The 15,000-nt window shown below is 37.8% G+C and overlaps 2 protein-coding genes across 4 annotated transcripts in view; both read left to right on the forward strand.

Moving 5' to 3' along the window:
- mapk13 (mitogen-activated protein kinase 13) overlaps positions 1-707 on the forward strand; it is a 60,086-nt gene extending 59,379 nt beyond the window's left edge. The window contains exon 12 of the mRNA XM_061889838.1: positions 1-707. This exon is cut by the window's left edge and continues 2,014 nt beyond it. The gene's annotated coding sequence lies outside the window, so the exon portion shown is untranslated.
- A 173-nt stretch (positions 708-880) lies between these two features.
- The window catches only part of brpf3b (bromodomain and PHD finger containing, 3b), a 61,419-nt gene continuing 47,299 nt past the window's right edge, over positions 881-15,000 (forward strand). The window contains exon 1 of one of the 3 annotated variants that reach the window (XM_061889837.1): positions 881-1,297. The gene's annotated coding sequence lies outside the window, so the exon portion shown is untranslated. Of the gene's footprint in view, positions 1,298-11,293; positions 11,341-15,000 lie in introns of those variants that run through there. The other 2 variants (XM_061889834.1, XM_061889836.1) reach the window with 2 other exon arrangements.

Consider the following 15,000-nt stretch of genomic DNA (forward strand, 5'->3'; position numbering starts at 1 on the left):
CCTGATTATCAGTTATTAAATGTGTGTCACTCTTCCAAATGCTGCCACTTTTAAACGTAATTATCTGCCTTTGTTCGAAGTGCTTTTTTTTCCCTGCCAAAATGTTTATTTCTATGGCAATAGATAGAAACAGTGATTTAACATGTTCAATTTTATTTGAATTACTGGATGCTATGATGGATTCATTGAGTTTTAATTTGATTGAATCAATATTTAATTTTAATACAAAAACGCTCCATAAATTGGCTTCATGTTTTTCTCCTAGTTCACTCATTGGGTGGTCTTAAATTGTCGTAGGAATGCTTTGTGTCAACTTTAAAACACACAATTGTATTACTGAATGCTTTGTGTCTGCTTTAAAACACACAATTGTATTAATGAATGCTTTGTGTTAATCTTTGAAACACACAATTGTATTAATGAATGCTTTGTGTCAACTTTAAAACACACAATTGTATTAATAAATGCTCTGTGTCAATTTTAAAACACACAATTGTATTAATGAATGCTTTGTGTCAACTTTGAAACACACAATTGTATTAATGAATGCTTTGTGTCAACTTTAAAACACAATTGTATTACTGAATGCTTTGTGTCAACTTTAAACCACAATTGTATTCATGAATGTTTTGTGTCAACTTTAAAACACACAATTGTATTACTGAATGCTTTGTGTCAACTTTAAAATACACGATTGTATAACTGGAGCTACATATCTTTGTTTGTTTTTGTTGTCAACTCGTCTATGTTTATTAGCCTGGGCGCCAAAATCATGGTGGGTTGACGTCAAAGAGGCGGGGTCAACTGGTGGAACCGGAAATGAGAGAATCTTTTGTTGAAATTAAAAGCAGACAGAAGCGCTGCAATGCGAATATTTTGCCTGTATTAACTGTATTACTCATCAGATCGATATTTTAAATCAACACGATGCATTCTCTTGCGATGGTTGTTGAAGATATATTGCTTCAATGCGCCAAGGTGCATTTCTTGTGTAGTGCTTTTATTTGTTGTGCCCGGAAGTTGTACGCTCGCCCAATGTCGCCTGATAGCCTACATTCGTAAGTAAGCTAGCTAGCTTGCCACAAAATGAGGCCGACATTTAGTTGTCCCTCGCAGTATAATTGCGGGTATGTAACTCGTCCCTTGGTCGAATCTATGGGCTCCAACGCACAGCTCCTCGTCGCCGTTTTACGAAGAGACGGTCGCGTTGACATATAAAAGGACGCACACTGGCTGGAGCAACTAAGTGTAAGTTAGCCTGTAGCTGCTAGCCGTGGAGCTACTTGTGCCACAATAGGTAAGACTTGTTTATTGCTATTTTATTAATACTTTAACAACTTTTAATGCTTGCTATTTATTATTATTTTTGTTCGATGGCCTGTCAATGTAGACACAAGGCAGCTGAGGTAAGTAAGTTAGCTCCCTCGGCTAGTTGGTAATAAAAACGCTATACCATTTAAACAACGCACTGTCAAGACTTGTCTCTCGCTCAAATCGGCCCCGTGTAAATGCTCCGTAATGTGAAATCTAAAAGTGGGACTTTAACCGCGTATTTAATGTGCTTCGTAAACCCTAAATATATCTGACAGTGTACTCAGAAATGAGGACATAAGGGCTGTGCGAGGCTGCGGCGTTCTGCAAGGTGATTGGCCCACGGCGACGTCAGTCAGGTTTTTCCCCAACGCTGATTGGGTGAGCGTGTCTGACGTTGCGATGACCCTTAAGACGAGTGTCAAGTCTAGTTGCAACCTCATTATACTATTGGCTAAGTGTTATATTCATAAATGTAAGTTTCTCAATAACCGACCTGTTTTTTGTGCCTTTAAAAAATAATTAGGCCTCTACGTTAAAACACTCTCTACCTCTAACAACCAAAAAGCTGTGAAAACGATGATGCTGTGTTCAAAAAAGGGCTGGGCGATATTGCCTTTTTTTAATATCGCGATATTTTTAGGCCATATCGCGATATACGATATATATTACGATATTTTGCCTTGGCCTTGAATGAACACTTGATGCATATAATCACAGCGGTATGATGACTAAATGTGTATACATTAAAACATTCTTCTTCATACTGCATTAATATATGCTACTTTTAAACTTTCATGCAGAGAGGGAAATCACAACTAAGTCATTTGACCAAAAGTGTATTTATTAAAGGCCTACTGAAACCCACTACTACCCACCACGCAGTCTAATAGTTTATATATCAATGATGAAATATTAACATTGCAACACATGCTAATACGTCCTTTTTAGATTACTAAATTCCAATTTTAATTTTCCCGGGAGTTTCGTCTTGGAAACGTCGTGTAATGATGACGTGTACGCAAGATGTCACCGGCTGTTAGGAATATGAGCGCTGCACACACACAAAGCTAAAAGTCGTCTGCTTTAACGGCATAATTATAGAGTTTTTTGGACATCTGTGTTGCTGAATCTTTTGCAATTTGTTCAATTAATATTGTAGAAGTCACAGTAGAAAGATGGAGTTGGGAAGCTTTAGCCTTTAGCCACACAAACACACGGTGATTCCTTGTTTAAAATTTCTGGAGGTGAAACTTACCTATGGATCAGAGCGCGGTCAAGCCAACATGGATCCCTACCAAATGTCAACCAGCAGGTTTCAGTGAGAAAATTGTGGTTAAAAAGTCAGTTCTTATTGGAGAAAAGCTGGGCTTGTGCCGTCCATAGCTGCCGTCGACTCCCCTGAGACACTGCGCGTCAAGACACCCGTGGAGACACCCTTCCGACTATCAGGTACTATTCAACTCACTGCAACACAATAGAAAGATAAGGGATTTCCCAGAATTATCCCAGTAAAGGTCTCTAAAAACATCGGAATTCGTCCCAATTCAATCGCGTTTTTTTTAAAACTTTTTTTTTAATCTTTTTTTTTTTCTAGTCCGTCGCTATCAATATCCTCAAACACGAATCTTTCATCCTCGCTCTAATTAATGGGGAATTTGTCGTTTTCTCGGTCCGAATAGCACTTTTTGTTGGAGGCTCCCATTAAAAATAACGTGACTATATGAGGAGCCCCCACACGTGTGACGTCATCGTCTGCGACTTACGGTAGAGGCAGGGAATTTCTCTTAACACCGAAAGTTGTGAACATTATCGTGGATGTTCTTTACTAAATCCTTTCAGAAAACTATGGCAATATCGTGAAGTGATCAAGTATAACACATAGAATGGACCTGCTATCCCCGTTTGAATAAGAAAATCTCATTTCAGTAGGCCTTTAAGCAATGACACAAACATTCAAGTCATTTCCAAAACATAAATTGCAAGATTGTCAGGGACATATTAAGTGTTAAGTAAAAATGAGCTGCATAATAGGAAATCAAATAGTTTTCATCCTTCATTATGTGGTATGTTACTAAGGTTATGAAATTATCTTCATTCTCTAGCGAGTGACTTTACAAATAATGCTACATATTAGCAATAATGCCACTTTTTATAGCAGCGCTCTTTCCCCCACACTTGACAAATTACGGTTGTCTTTTTGACATATTCCCGCTTGAAGGCGAACCACCGCCATTCACCAGACGATGGAGACCCTGCTGTTTTTCTTGGGGATTAAGTCTTCATTTGTTACCAGATCCGTACCATCTTTCTCACGTACGGCTACGTTAGCAGTTAACGTTAGCCACACCGCTAGCTCTCTGCTGGGCAGGGGCGTGTATGTGACATATGACGCGACAGTTTGTGATGTATGTAAGAATGTGCGCCTGCTTGTCTGTAAGAAGGAGACACACGAAAGAGCGAGTTGAGCCTGAAGTGTACGCCCGCAGCTAAAAGTCCTGCGTGAGAACGTATACTCGAATATTAGGATATAGTCATTTTCTATATTGTACAGAGACAAACCAACAATATATCCTATATATCGATTTATCGCCCAGCACTAGTTCGAAATGTAAGTTATTTACTGAAATTGAGTGAGCCCATAGCTGTGCACTTTGTTTGTTATATATATCAATCATCAATCAATCAATGTTTACTTATACAGCCCTAAATCACGAATGTCTCAAAGGGCTGCACAAGCCACAACGACATCCTCGGCTCAGATCCCACATAAGGGCAAGGAAAAAGTCAACCCAATGGGATAATAAGATATCTTGGAGGGGACCGCAAATGCGGTGACACCCCCCTACCGTATCTAACATAATAGTGTGAGTCCAGTCCACAGTGGATATAACATAGTGTGAGAGTCCAGTCCATAGTGAATCTAACAATGTGAAGGAATGTTCACAATGTATAGGAGTATGGAGCTTATTGAATAGTCTTAAGAGATGTTTGCATTTTTTTTTTGCATCTGTCCAGTTTTTAAAAAGGAACTGCAATTTTTTTCTAGAATTTTTCCAATCATTAACAACTGTAATAGAGGACAAGAACACACATTTTTCTTTTTTATGAATTGTAACTCGTAGATCAACCCCAGGAAGAGTCAGCTGTCAATGAGGGTCACTTTATTCCGCCTATAGAGCGCTCTAAAAAGTCTCTGTCGTTTTATATTAACACCGTAAGTATTATGCAATGTAGTAATATTCATAATAACATGTCATATTTATGAATTTTGCTAATTTTAAACATGTATATTAACTTCACTTCGCTTTTCCCTTCAACAACTACAAGACTACGAATCATGGCAGACTTAATGAGAGAGAACAAAAACTACTTTGGGACAAATGATGATCCAGAAACCTCTATTTTTGAGCCTCAATATAAGGAGGTTAGGACTGGGCGATATATCACGGGTTTGTCTCTGTAGAAAATTAATATATCGTAATATTCGAGTATACGTTCTCACGCAGTTGTTTTGAGCTGCGGGCATTACACTACATGCTTTTGTCACTCCTTGTGTCTCCTTACAGACAGCAAGCGCACCTTCTTACATACGTCATATACTGTAATGTCATACGTTACATATGTATACGCCCTTGCGGAGCATAGAGGTAGCAGCATGGGTAATGTTAGCTGTGATGCTAGCGTAGCCCTGCAAATGGTAATACGAGAGAAAGAAGGTGCAAATCTTGTAACAAATGAAGGAAGAATTAATTCCCATGAAAAACAGCAGGGGGTCCATTGTCTGGCGGTGGTTTGGCATCAAGTGGGAATATGTCAAATATGAATAGACAACTTTAATTTGTTAAGTGTGGGGCACAAGTGTTGCTACCAAAAGTAGCATTACTGCTAATATGTAGCATCACTTAAAAAGTCACCTGCTAGAGAATGAAGAGTGCTTACTCCGCATTTCAACATCTCCATTCGGTGCCACACACCCACACCATCAAAATGCCGAGGCAAACGTTTCCAGATCAACACCGTATGGAAAAAACAGTCAACAACAAAAGAAGATGATGTCCGCAGTAAACTACCACATTGCTAAGGACATACACTATTTGATTTCCTATTATGCAGCTCATTTTTATATGACACTTGCGGAAATATCTTGTGACATCATGCACAAAAGTGCACTTCATTTGTTTTAAACTATTGTAGTGGCGTTCTGTACAAAAACTGCACTTCAATTTTGTGTTGTTTTGATGTCATCTTAATGACATCATGCACAAAAGTGCACTAATACCTTGTTTTAAAATGTCTCTGACAATCTTGCACTTTCTGTTTTGGAAATGACATGAATGTTTGTGCCACTGCTTACTAACTGTTTACTAAATACAGTTTTGGTCAATTGACTTAGATGTGATTTCCTTCTCTGCATGAAAGTTTAAAATGAGCATATATTAATGCAGTATTAACAGGAATGTTTTAATGTAGACACATAGAATCATCATACTGGTGTGATTATGCGTATCAAGTGTTAATTCAAGGCTAAGGCAAAATATCGAGATATACAAACCCCGTTTCCAAATGAGTTGGGAAATTGGGTTGGATGTAAATAGAAACGGAATACAAGGATTTGCAAATCATTTTCAAACCATATTCAGTTGAATATGCTACAAAGACAACATATTTGATGTTCAAACTGATAAAAAAAAAATTTTTTTTGCAAATTATTATTAACTTTAGAATTTGATGCCAGCAACACGTGACAAAGAAGTTGGGAAAGGTGGCAATAAATACTGATAAAGTTGAGAAATGCTCATCAAACATTTATTTGGAACATCCCACAGATGTGCAGGCTAATTGGGAACATGTGGGTGCCATGATTGGGTATAAAAACAGCTTCCATGAAATGCTAAGTAATTCACAAACAAGGATGTGGCGAGGGTCACCAATTTGTAAGCAAATTGTTGAACAGTTATAGAACAACATTTCGCAACGAGCTATTGCAAAGAATTTAGGGATTTTACCATCTACGGTCCGTAAAGTCATCAAAAGGTTCAGAGAATCTGGAGGAATCACTGCACGTAAGCGATGATATTATGGACCTTTGATCCCTCAGGCGGTACTGCATTTAAAACCAACATCAGTTTGTAAAGGATATCACCACATGGGCTCAGGAACACTTCATAAAACCACTGTCAGTAACTACAGTTGGTTGCTACATCTGTAAGTGCAAGTTAAAACTCTGCTATGCAAAGCAAAACCCATTCATCAACATCACCAAGGAAGGCAGCTGGCTTCTCTGGGCCCGAGCTCATCTAAGATGGACTGATGCAAAGTGGAAAAGTATTCTGTGGTCTGACGATTCCACATTTCAAATTATATTTGGAAACTGTGGACGTGGTGTCCTCCGGAACAAAGAGGAAAATAACCATCTGAATTGTTATAGGTGCAAAGTTCAAAAGCCAGCTTCTGTGATGGTAAGGGGGTGTATCAGTGACCAAGGCATGGGTAACTTTCACATCTGTGAAGGCAAGATTAATGCTGAATGGTCCATACAGGTTTGAAGCAACATATGTTGTCATCCAAGCAACGTTATCATGGTCGCCCTTGCTCATTTCAGCAAGACAATGCCAAGCTATGTGTTAGAACAGCGTGGTTTCGTAGTGAAAGAGTGCAGGTACTTTCCTGGCCCGCCTGCAGTCCAGACCTGTTTCCCATCAAAAATGTGTGGCACATTATGAAGCGTAAAATATGACAGCGGAAACCCCGGACTGTTGAACGACTAAAGCTCGACATAAAACAAGAATGAGAAAGAATTCCACTTTCAAAGCTTCAGCAATTAAGTTTCCTAAGTTCCCAGACGTTTATTGAGTGTTGTTAAAAGAAAAGGTGATGTAACACAGTGGTGAACATGCCCTTTCCCAACTACTTCGGCACGTGTTGCAGCCATGAAATTCTAAGTTAATTATTATTTGCAAAAAAAATAAGGTTTATGAGTTTGAACATCAAATATCTTGTCTTTGTAGTGCATTCAATTGAATATGAGTTGAAAAGGATTTGCAAATCATTTTATTCCGTTCATATTTACATCTAACACAATTTCCTAACTCATATGGAAACGGGGTTTGTATATCGTTTATCGCGATATGGCCTAAAAATATCGAGATATTAAAAAGGGCCATATCGCCCAGCCCTAAAGGAGGGTGATCTCCAAGTTTTGGAAGCTGTTTGTTGAACAGATCCAGCTGTAGTGAAACATTCAGGATAGGGCTGGGCGATATATCGATATACGATATATATCGCGGGTTTGTCTCTGTGCGATATAGAAAATGCTAACGTTAGATGTGATGCTAGCGGGTTGTTGCGGAGAAAGAAGGTGCGAATCTCGTAACAAATGAAGGAAGAAATTAATTCCCAAGAAAAACAGCACGGGGCCTATCGTCTGGCGGTGGTTCGTCTCCAAGCAGGAATATGTCGAAAAGACAACTTTAATTTGTCATGTGTGGGGCACAAGCGTTGCTACCAAAAATAGCATTACTGCTAATATGTAGCATCATTTGAAAAGTCACCTGCTAATAACTTTAATAAATACAGTTTTGGTAAATTGACTTAGTTGTGATTTCCTTCTCTCCATGAAAGTTTAAAAGTAGCATATATTAGTGCAGTATGAACAAGAATGTTTTAAAGTAGACACATAGAATCATCATACTGCTGTGATTATATGCATCAAATGTTCATTCAAGGCTAAGGCAAAATATTGTAATATATATCGTATATCGCAATATGGCCTAAAAATATCGCGGTATTAAAAAAAGGCAATATCGCCCAGCCCTAACTCAGCATCATGTAGTAGCATTGCCAAGTGCTAAACAAGATATACAAACACAATAAAAAAAATCACTTACTGTACAATGTCTGCTCTCACTGTGATAAAGCCTGATGGGATTTTTATATCTTCTTGTTTAGGTGAAGAAGTAATCATAATATTCACAGAGGGTTAAAAAAGTACTATCTAGGTGAGAGGCGTGATTTAATCTACAAATAACTCACCAATTATGTCAATGGCAGCATAAGCTAGTTAACTCTATGGTCAATGCACCGTTAAAAATTAATTGTGCTGGTGCTTATAATAGCACTAATATTCTGATGTACTTGTAGTATTCTTGGCGGTTTGTGAATTGTTACATGGAGCGCTTTGTAGGCGGATTACGGCGACTCCTAGTAGCTCCATTGTTAGCTGACTATTGCTAATGTTTATTTATGATTTGGAATGCATTGCAAGATGTGGGATACATCTGGTAGTTAGTCAATTGCAATAGCATATGTCCATTTTTATGTACTTATTATAGCACAGGTGTGGCCCCCGGCTAATTTGAAAAATACTATTAACAAAAAAACATTAAAACAGCAAACAGGTTAAACAAAACGTAAAAAAAATTGCAGTTTTGACACTAACAACGAAAACCTTTTTTTCTTTAAAACTGTCATTGCTCAAAATAAATAAAGAACTATAATTGACGGATGGGTATAAAGTCGATCTATAGATTTAATACATTAAAGTAAAAATATTTTATATTTATTTATGACTTATTTTATACACTTTTGAGGGGGTGGCCTTTTGGATCCCTGAGACCTTTCGTGTGATTTTTTTTTTTTTTTTTTTCTATTTTTAACTTCCATTTCTGAAAAAAATAATAATTAATAAAATGTGATGTTGTGAATTTGTACGTATTTAAAGGGGAACATTATCACAATTTCAAAAGGGTTAAAAAATATACAAATCAGTTCCCAGTGGCTTGTTGTATTTTTTGAATTTTTTTTCAAAATTTTACCCGTCCCCGAATAGCCCTAAAAAAGCTTTAAAGTGCTTGATTTTTGCTATTTGCGATGCGACTATCCATTTCCCTGTGACGTCAAACAGTGCTGCCAATGTAAACAAACAATGGCAGATACCACAGCAAGATATAGCGACATTAGCTCGGATTCAGACTCGGATTTCAGCGGTTTAAGCGATTCAACAGATTACGCATGTATTAAAACAGATGGTTGGAGTATGAAACTATTGAAGAAGAAACTGAAGCTATTGAGCGAATAGCTATTGACGTTATTCATAGCCATAGCATGGCCGAATAGCTGCGTTAGCATCGCCGGTAAAATGTGCGGACCAAACGATCAGGACTTTCGCATCTCTTGGCACTGGAGCAACTTAAATCCGTCGATTGGTAAGTTTTTTTTTCGCATTAAATGTGGGTGGAAGAAAACGTAATATAGTTGCAAATGCATCTGCAGGTTATCCATACATCTCTGTGCCATGTCTGCTTTAGCGCCGCCGGTAAATAGCATGTTAACATCGATTAGCGTAGCATGTTAGCATCGATTAGCTGGCAGTCAACATCAACAAAACTCCCCTTTGTGATTTAGTTGACTTTATCGTTGCAAATGCATCTGCAGGTTATCCATACATCTCTGTGCCATGTCTGCTTTAGCACCGCCGGTAAATAGCATGTTAGCTTCGATTAGCGTAGCATGTTAGCATCGATTAGCTGGCAGTCACGCCGCGACCAAATATGTCTGATTAGCACATAAGTCAACATCAACAAAACTCACCTTTGTGATTTCCTTGACTTTATCGTTGCAAATGCATCTGCCGGTTATCCATACATCTCTGTGCCATGTCTGCTTTAGCACCGCCGGTAAATAGTCTGTTAGCATTGATTAGCGTAGCATGCTAGCATCGATTAGCTGGCATTCACGCCGCGACCAAATATGTCTGATTAGCACATAAGTCAACATCAACAAAACTCACCTTTGTGTTTTAGTTGACTTTATCGTTGTAAATGCATCTGCAAGTTATCCATACATCTCTGTGCCATGTAAAATGTGGGGACACTTTGGTACATTCAATGGGGGTCTGGCGGCAGACACTTACGCACCTTCGGGCCAGTGGTGCAACTTGAATCCCTCCCTGTTAGTGTTGTTACACCATCCGACAACACACCGACGAGACATGATGTCTCCAAGGTTCCAAAAAATAGTCGAAAAAACGGAAAATAACAGAGCTGAGACCCGGTGTTTGTAATGTTTTGAAAATGAAAATGGCGGCTGTGTTACCTCGGAGACGTCACGTTCTGACGTTATCACCACATGAGCGATAAACAGAAAGGCGTTTAATTCGCCAAAATTCACCCATTTAGAGTTTGGAAATCGGTTAAGAAAATATATGGTCTTTTTTCTGCACCATCAAGGTATATATTGACGCTTACATAGGTCTGGGGATAATGTTCCCCTTTAAGGCTCCAATTACTTCACATGAAATATTCAATTTTGAAAAATGTTAGGGGGAGAATATTGCCTATTTTGTGTTTTTGCCATAAAAGACAATGTTTTCTTCAAAAAAGCATAAAACTTAATAAAAAATTCTATGAAACGGATAGATCTGTAGTTGATCTATAAATATTTAAAGGCCTACTACTACCCACCACGCAGTCTGATAGTTTATATATCAATGATGAAATATTAACATTGCAACACATGCCAATATGGCCTTTTTAGTTTACTAAATTACAATTTTAAATTTCCCTAGTTTTGTCTTCGAAACGTCGTGTAATGATGACGTGTCCGCAAGACGTCACGGGTTTTTAGGAAGTATGAGCGCTGCGCGCACACAAACAGCTAAAAGTCGTCTGCTTTAACGGCATAATTATAGAGGTTTTTTTGGACATCTGTGTTGCAATTTGTTCAATTAATATTGGCAAAGTCACTGTAGAAAAATGGAATTGGGAAGCTTTAGCCTTGAGCCACACAAATACACGGTGATTCCTTGTTTAAAATTCCTAGAGTTGAAACTTTTCTATGGATCAGAGCGCGGTCAAGTGAACATGGATCCCGACCACATGTCAACCAGCAGGTTTCGGTGAGAAAATTGTGGTTAAAAAGTCAGTTCTTACCGGAGAAAAGCTGAGCTTGTGCCGTCCATAGCTGCCATCGACTCCCCTGAGACACTGCGCGTCAGGACACCCGTGGAGACACCCTTCCGACTATCAGGTAATATTAAACTAACTAAAACACTAGCAACACAATAGAAAGATAAAGGATTTCCCAGAATTAACCTAGTAAATGTGTCTAAAAACATCGGAATCCATCCCAATGCAATCGCGTTTTTTTTTTTTTTAACTTTTTTTTCTATTTTTTTCTAGTCCGTCACTATCAATATCCTCAAACACGAATCTTTCATCTTCGCTCAAATTAATGGGGAAATTGTCGTTTTCTCGGTCCGAATAGCACTTTTTGTTGGAGGCTCCCATTAAAAACAATTTGAGGAGCCATCAAACATGTGACGTCATCGTCCGCGACTTCCGGTAGAGGCAGGGCTTTTCTGTTCGCTACCAAAAGTTGAGTACTTTATCGTGGATGTTCTCTACTAAATCCTTTCAGCAAAAATATGGCAATATCGCGAAATGATCAAGTATGACACATAGAATGGACCTGCTATCCCCGTTTTAAATAAGAAAATCTAATTTCAGTAGGCCTTTAAGCATTTGAAGTAAAAACATATATTTTTTTAACACTTTAATGACTGATTTATATTTCAAATGTAACCTTTCTGCGATCATAATCCCTTAGCTATCAAGGCAGAAAGGAAATGTTAAGACAAACATGGAAAACACTCAAACAATGTCAATAAAATATTAAAATCACATTGAACACTTTACAATAATCACTTAAAATGAAGGTACAAAAATATGGAATATGTAAAAATTGCTTAAGAAATAGTGTGAACAATTTTCTGCATGTTTAGTGGCAGGAAGTTGCAGCTGTATAATATTTAATTTGGTCTGTTATTCTTATCTAAGGAAGGAAATTAGTTTATGCTATGCAGTCATTTCATTATTAGAGAAATTTTACCATTATTTTAAAGTAACCCCTTTTTTATATTTTGACATTTATTTTAATTGAACATCCCTGCAGTTTAGTTCCTACCGGTTTTTTCCATATGCCCGAATTTGGAACGGACAGAGGTTTCAAGACAGAGGTTTCAATATCTTCATTTTTAATTTCTTTTCTCAATCAATGCAGATAATCAACCACAAGACAACAAGATGGCACAACCAAACGGGATAGTTGATACTGTTACCTGATTGGCTGTCTATGTCTATATATATATACATATATATATATATATGTATATATATATAGTTTTAATTTTCCTGAGGGAACTCTCCTGAAGGAATCAATAAAGTACTATCTAGCTAGCTATCTGTCTGTCTGTCTGTCTATGTATATATATATATATATATATATATATATATACACACAGTATATGTGTGTATGTATGTATGTATATGTGTGTGTTTGTATATATATATATATATATATATATATATGTGTGTGTATGTATATGTTTATATGTGTTTATATACATATAAATATATGTGTTTATTAGGGCTTGGTGATATGGCTTTTTTAAATAGCTCGATAATTTTAGGCCATGTCACGATACACGATATACAAACTCCGTTTCCATATGAGTTGGGAAATTGTTACATGTAAATATAAACGGAATACAATACAATTTGCAAATCCTTTTCAACCCATATTCAGTTGAATGCACTACAAAGACAATATATTTGATGTTCAAACTCATAAACTTTTTTTTTTGCAGAAAGTAATTCACTTAGAATTTCATGGCTGCAACATGTTCCAAAGTAGTTGGGAAAGGGCATGTTCACCACTGTGTTACATCACCTTTTCTTTTAACAACACGCAATAAACATTTGGGAACTGAGGAAACTTAATTGCTGAAGCTTTGAAAGTGGAATTCTTTCCCATTCTTGTTTTATGTGGGAGCTTTAGTCGTTCAACAGTCCAGGGTCTCCGCTGTCGTATTTTACGCTTCATAATGCGCTACACATTTTTGATTGGAGACAGGAAAGTACCCGCACTCTTTTACTACGAAACCACGCTGTTCTAACACGTGGCTTGGCATTGTCTTGCTGAAATAAGCAGGGGCGTCCATGATAACGTTATATGTTGCTCCAAAACCTGTATGGACCATTTAGATGTGTAAGTTACCCATGCCTTGGGCACTTATTCACCCCCATACCATCACATGCTGGCTTGTGAACTTTGCGCCTTTAACAATCCGGATGGTTATTTTCCTCTTTGTTCCGGAGGACACCACCTCCACAGTTTCTAAATATGATTTGAAATGTGGAATCGTCAGACCACAGAACACTATTCCACTTTGCATCAGTCCATCTTAGATGAGCTCGGGCCCAGCGAAGCCAGCGGCGTTTTTTGGTGTTGTTGATAAATGGGTTTTGCTTTGCATAGCAGAGTTTTAACTTGCACTTACCGATGTGGCAACCAACTGTAGTTACTGACAGTGGTTTTATGAAGTGTTCCTGAGCCCGTGTGGTGATATCCTTTACACACTGATGTCCGTTTTTGATGCAGTACCGCCTGAGGGATCAAAGGTCCGTATATAATCGCTTACATGCAGTGATTTCTCCAGATCCTCTGAACCTTTTGATGATTTTACGGACCGTAGATGGTAAAATCCCTAAATTCCTTGCAATAGCTTGTTGAGAATTGTTATTCTAAAACTGTTCAACAATTTGCTTACAAATTGGTGACCCTCACCCCATCCTTGTTTGTGAATTACTTAGCATTTCATGGAAGCTGCTTTTATACCCAATCATGGCACCCACCTTTTCCCAATTAGCCTGAACACCTGTGGGATGTTTCAAATAAGTGTTTGATGAGTATTTCTTTATCAGTATTTATTGCCACATTTCCCAACTTCTTTGTCACGTGTTGCTGGCATCAAATTCTAAAGTTAATGATTATTTGTCTATGTAGCATATTCAACTGAATATGGGTTGAAAAAGATTTGAAAATCATAGAATTCCGTTTATATTTACATTTAACAAAATTTCCCAACTCATATGGAAACAGGGTTTGTATATCTCGATATTTTTGTCTTAGGCTTGAATTGACACTTGATACACATAATCACAGCATTATGATGATTTTGTCTCGACATTAAAACATTCTTGTTCATACTGCATTAATATATGCTCATTTTAAACTTTCATGCAGAGAAGGAAATCACAACTAAGTCAATTGACCAAAACTGTATTTATCAAACAGTAATTAAGCAGTGGCACAAACATTAATTTAATTTCAAAACAGAAAGTGCAAGATTGTCATTTTAAAATAAGCTATAAGTGCACTTTTGTGCATGATGTCATTAGGATAACATATCAAAACACCACTAAATTAAAGTGCACTTTTTGTATACATATGTATGCATGTGTATATATATTAGGGCTGGGCGATATATCGATATACTCGATATATCGCGGGTTTGTCTCTGTGCGATATAGAAAATGACTATATTGTGATATTCGAGGGTACGTTCTCACGCAGTTGATTTTACCTGCGGGCATTACACTACAGCCGTTTCTCTCTCTTTCTTGTATATCCTTCTCACAGAGACAACATACGTCACATACGCATACGCCCTCGCGGAGCAGAAAGGTAGCACCATGGGTACCTCTCTTAGCTGTGGTGCGAGTGGTAATACGAGAGAAAGAAGGTGCCACTTTGGTAACAAATAAAGGAAGAATTAATTCACAAGAAAAGCAGCGGGGGGTCCATCGTCTGGCGGTGGTTTGGCTTCAAGTGGGAATATGTCCAACA

This window comes from Nerophis ophidion, linkage group LG27, assembly GCF_033978795.1.
Source record: "Nerophis ophidion isolate RoL-2023_Sa linkage group LG27, RoL_Noph_v1.0, whole genome shotgun sequence".
Lineage (NCBI taxonomy): Eukaryota > Metazoa > Chordata > Actinopteri > Syngnathiformes > Syngnathidae > Nerophis > Nerophis ophidion.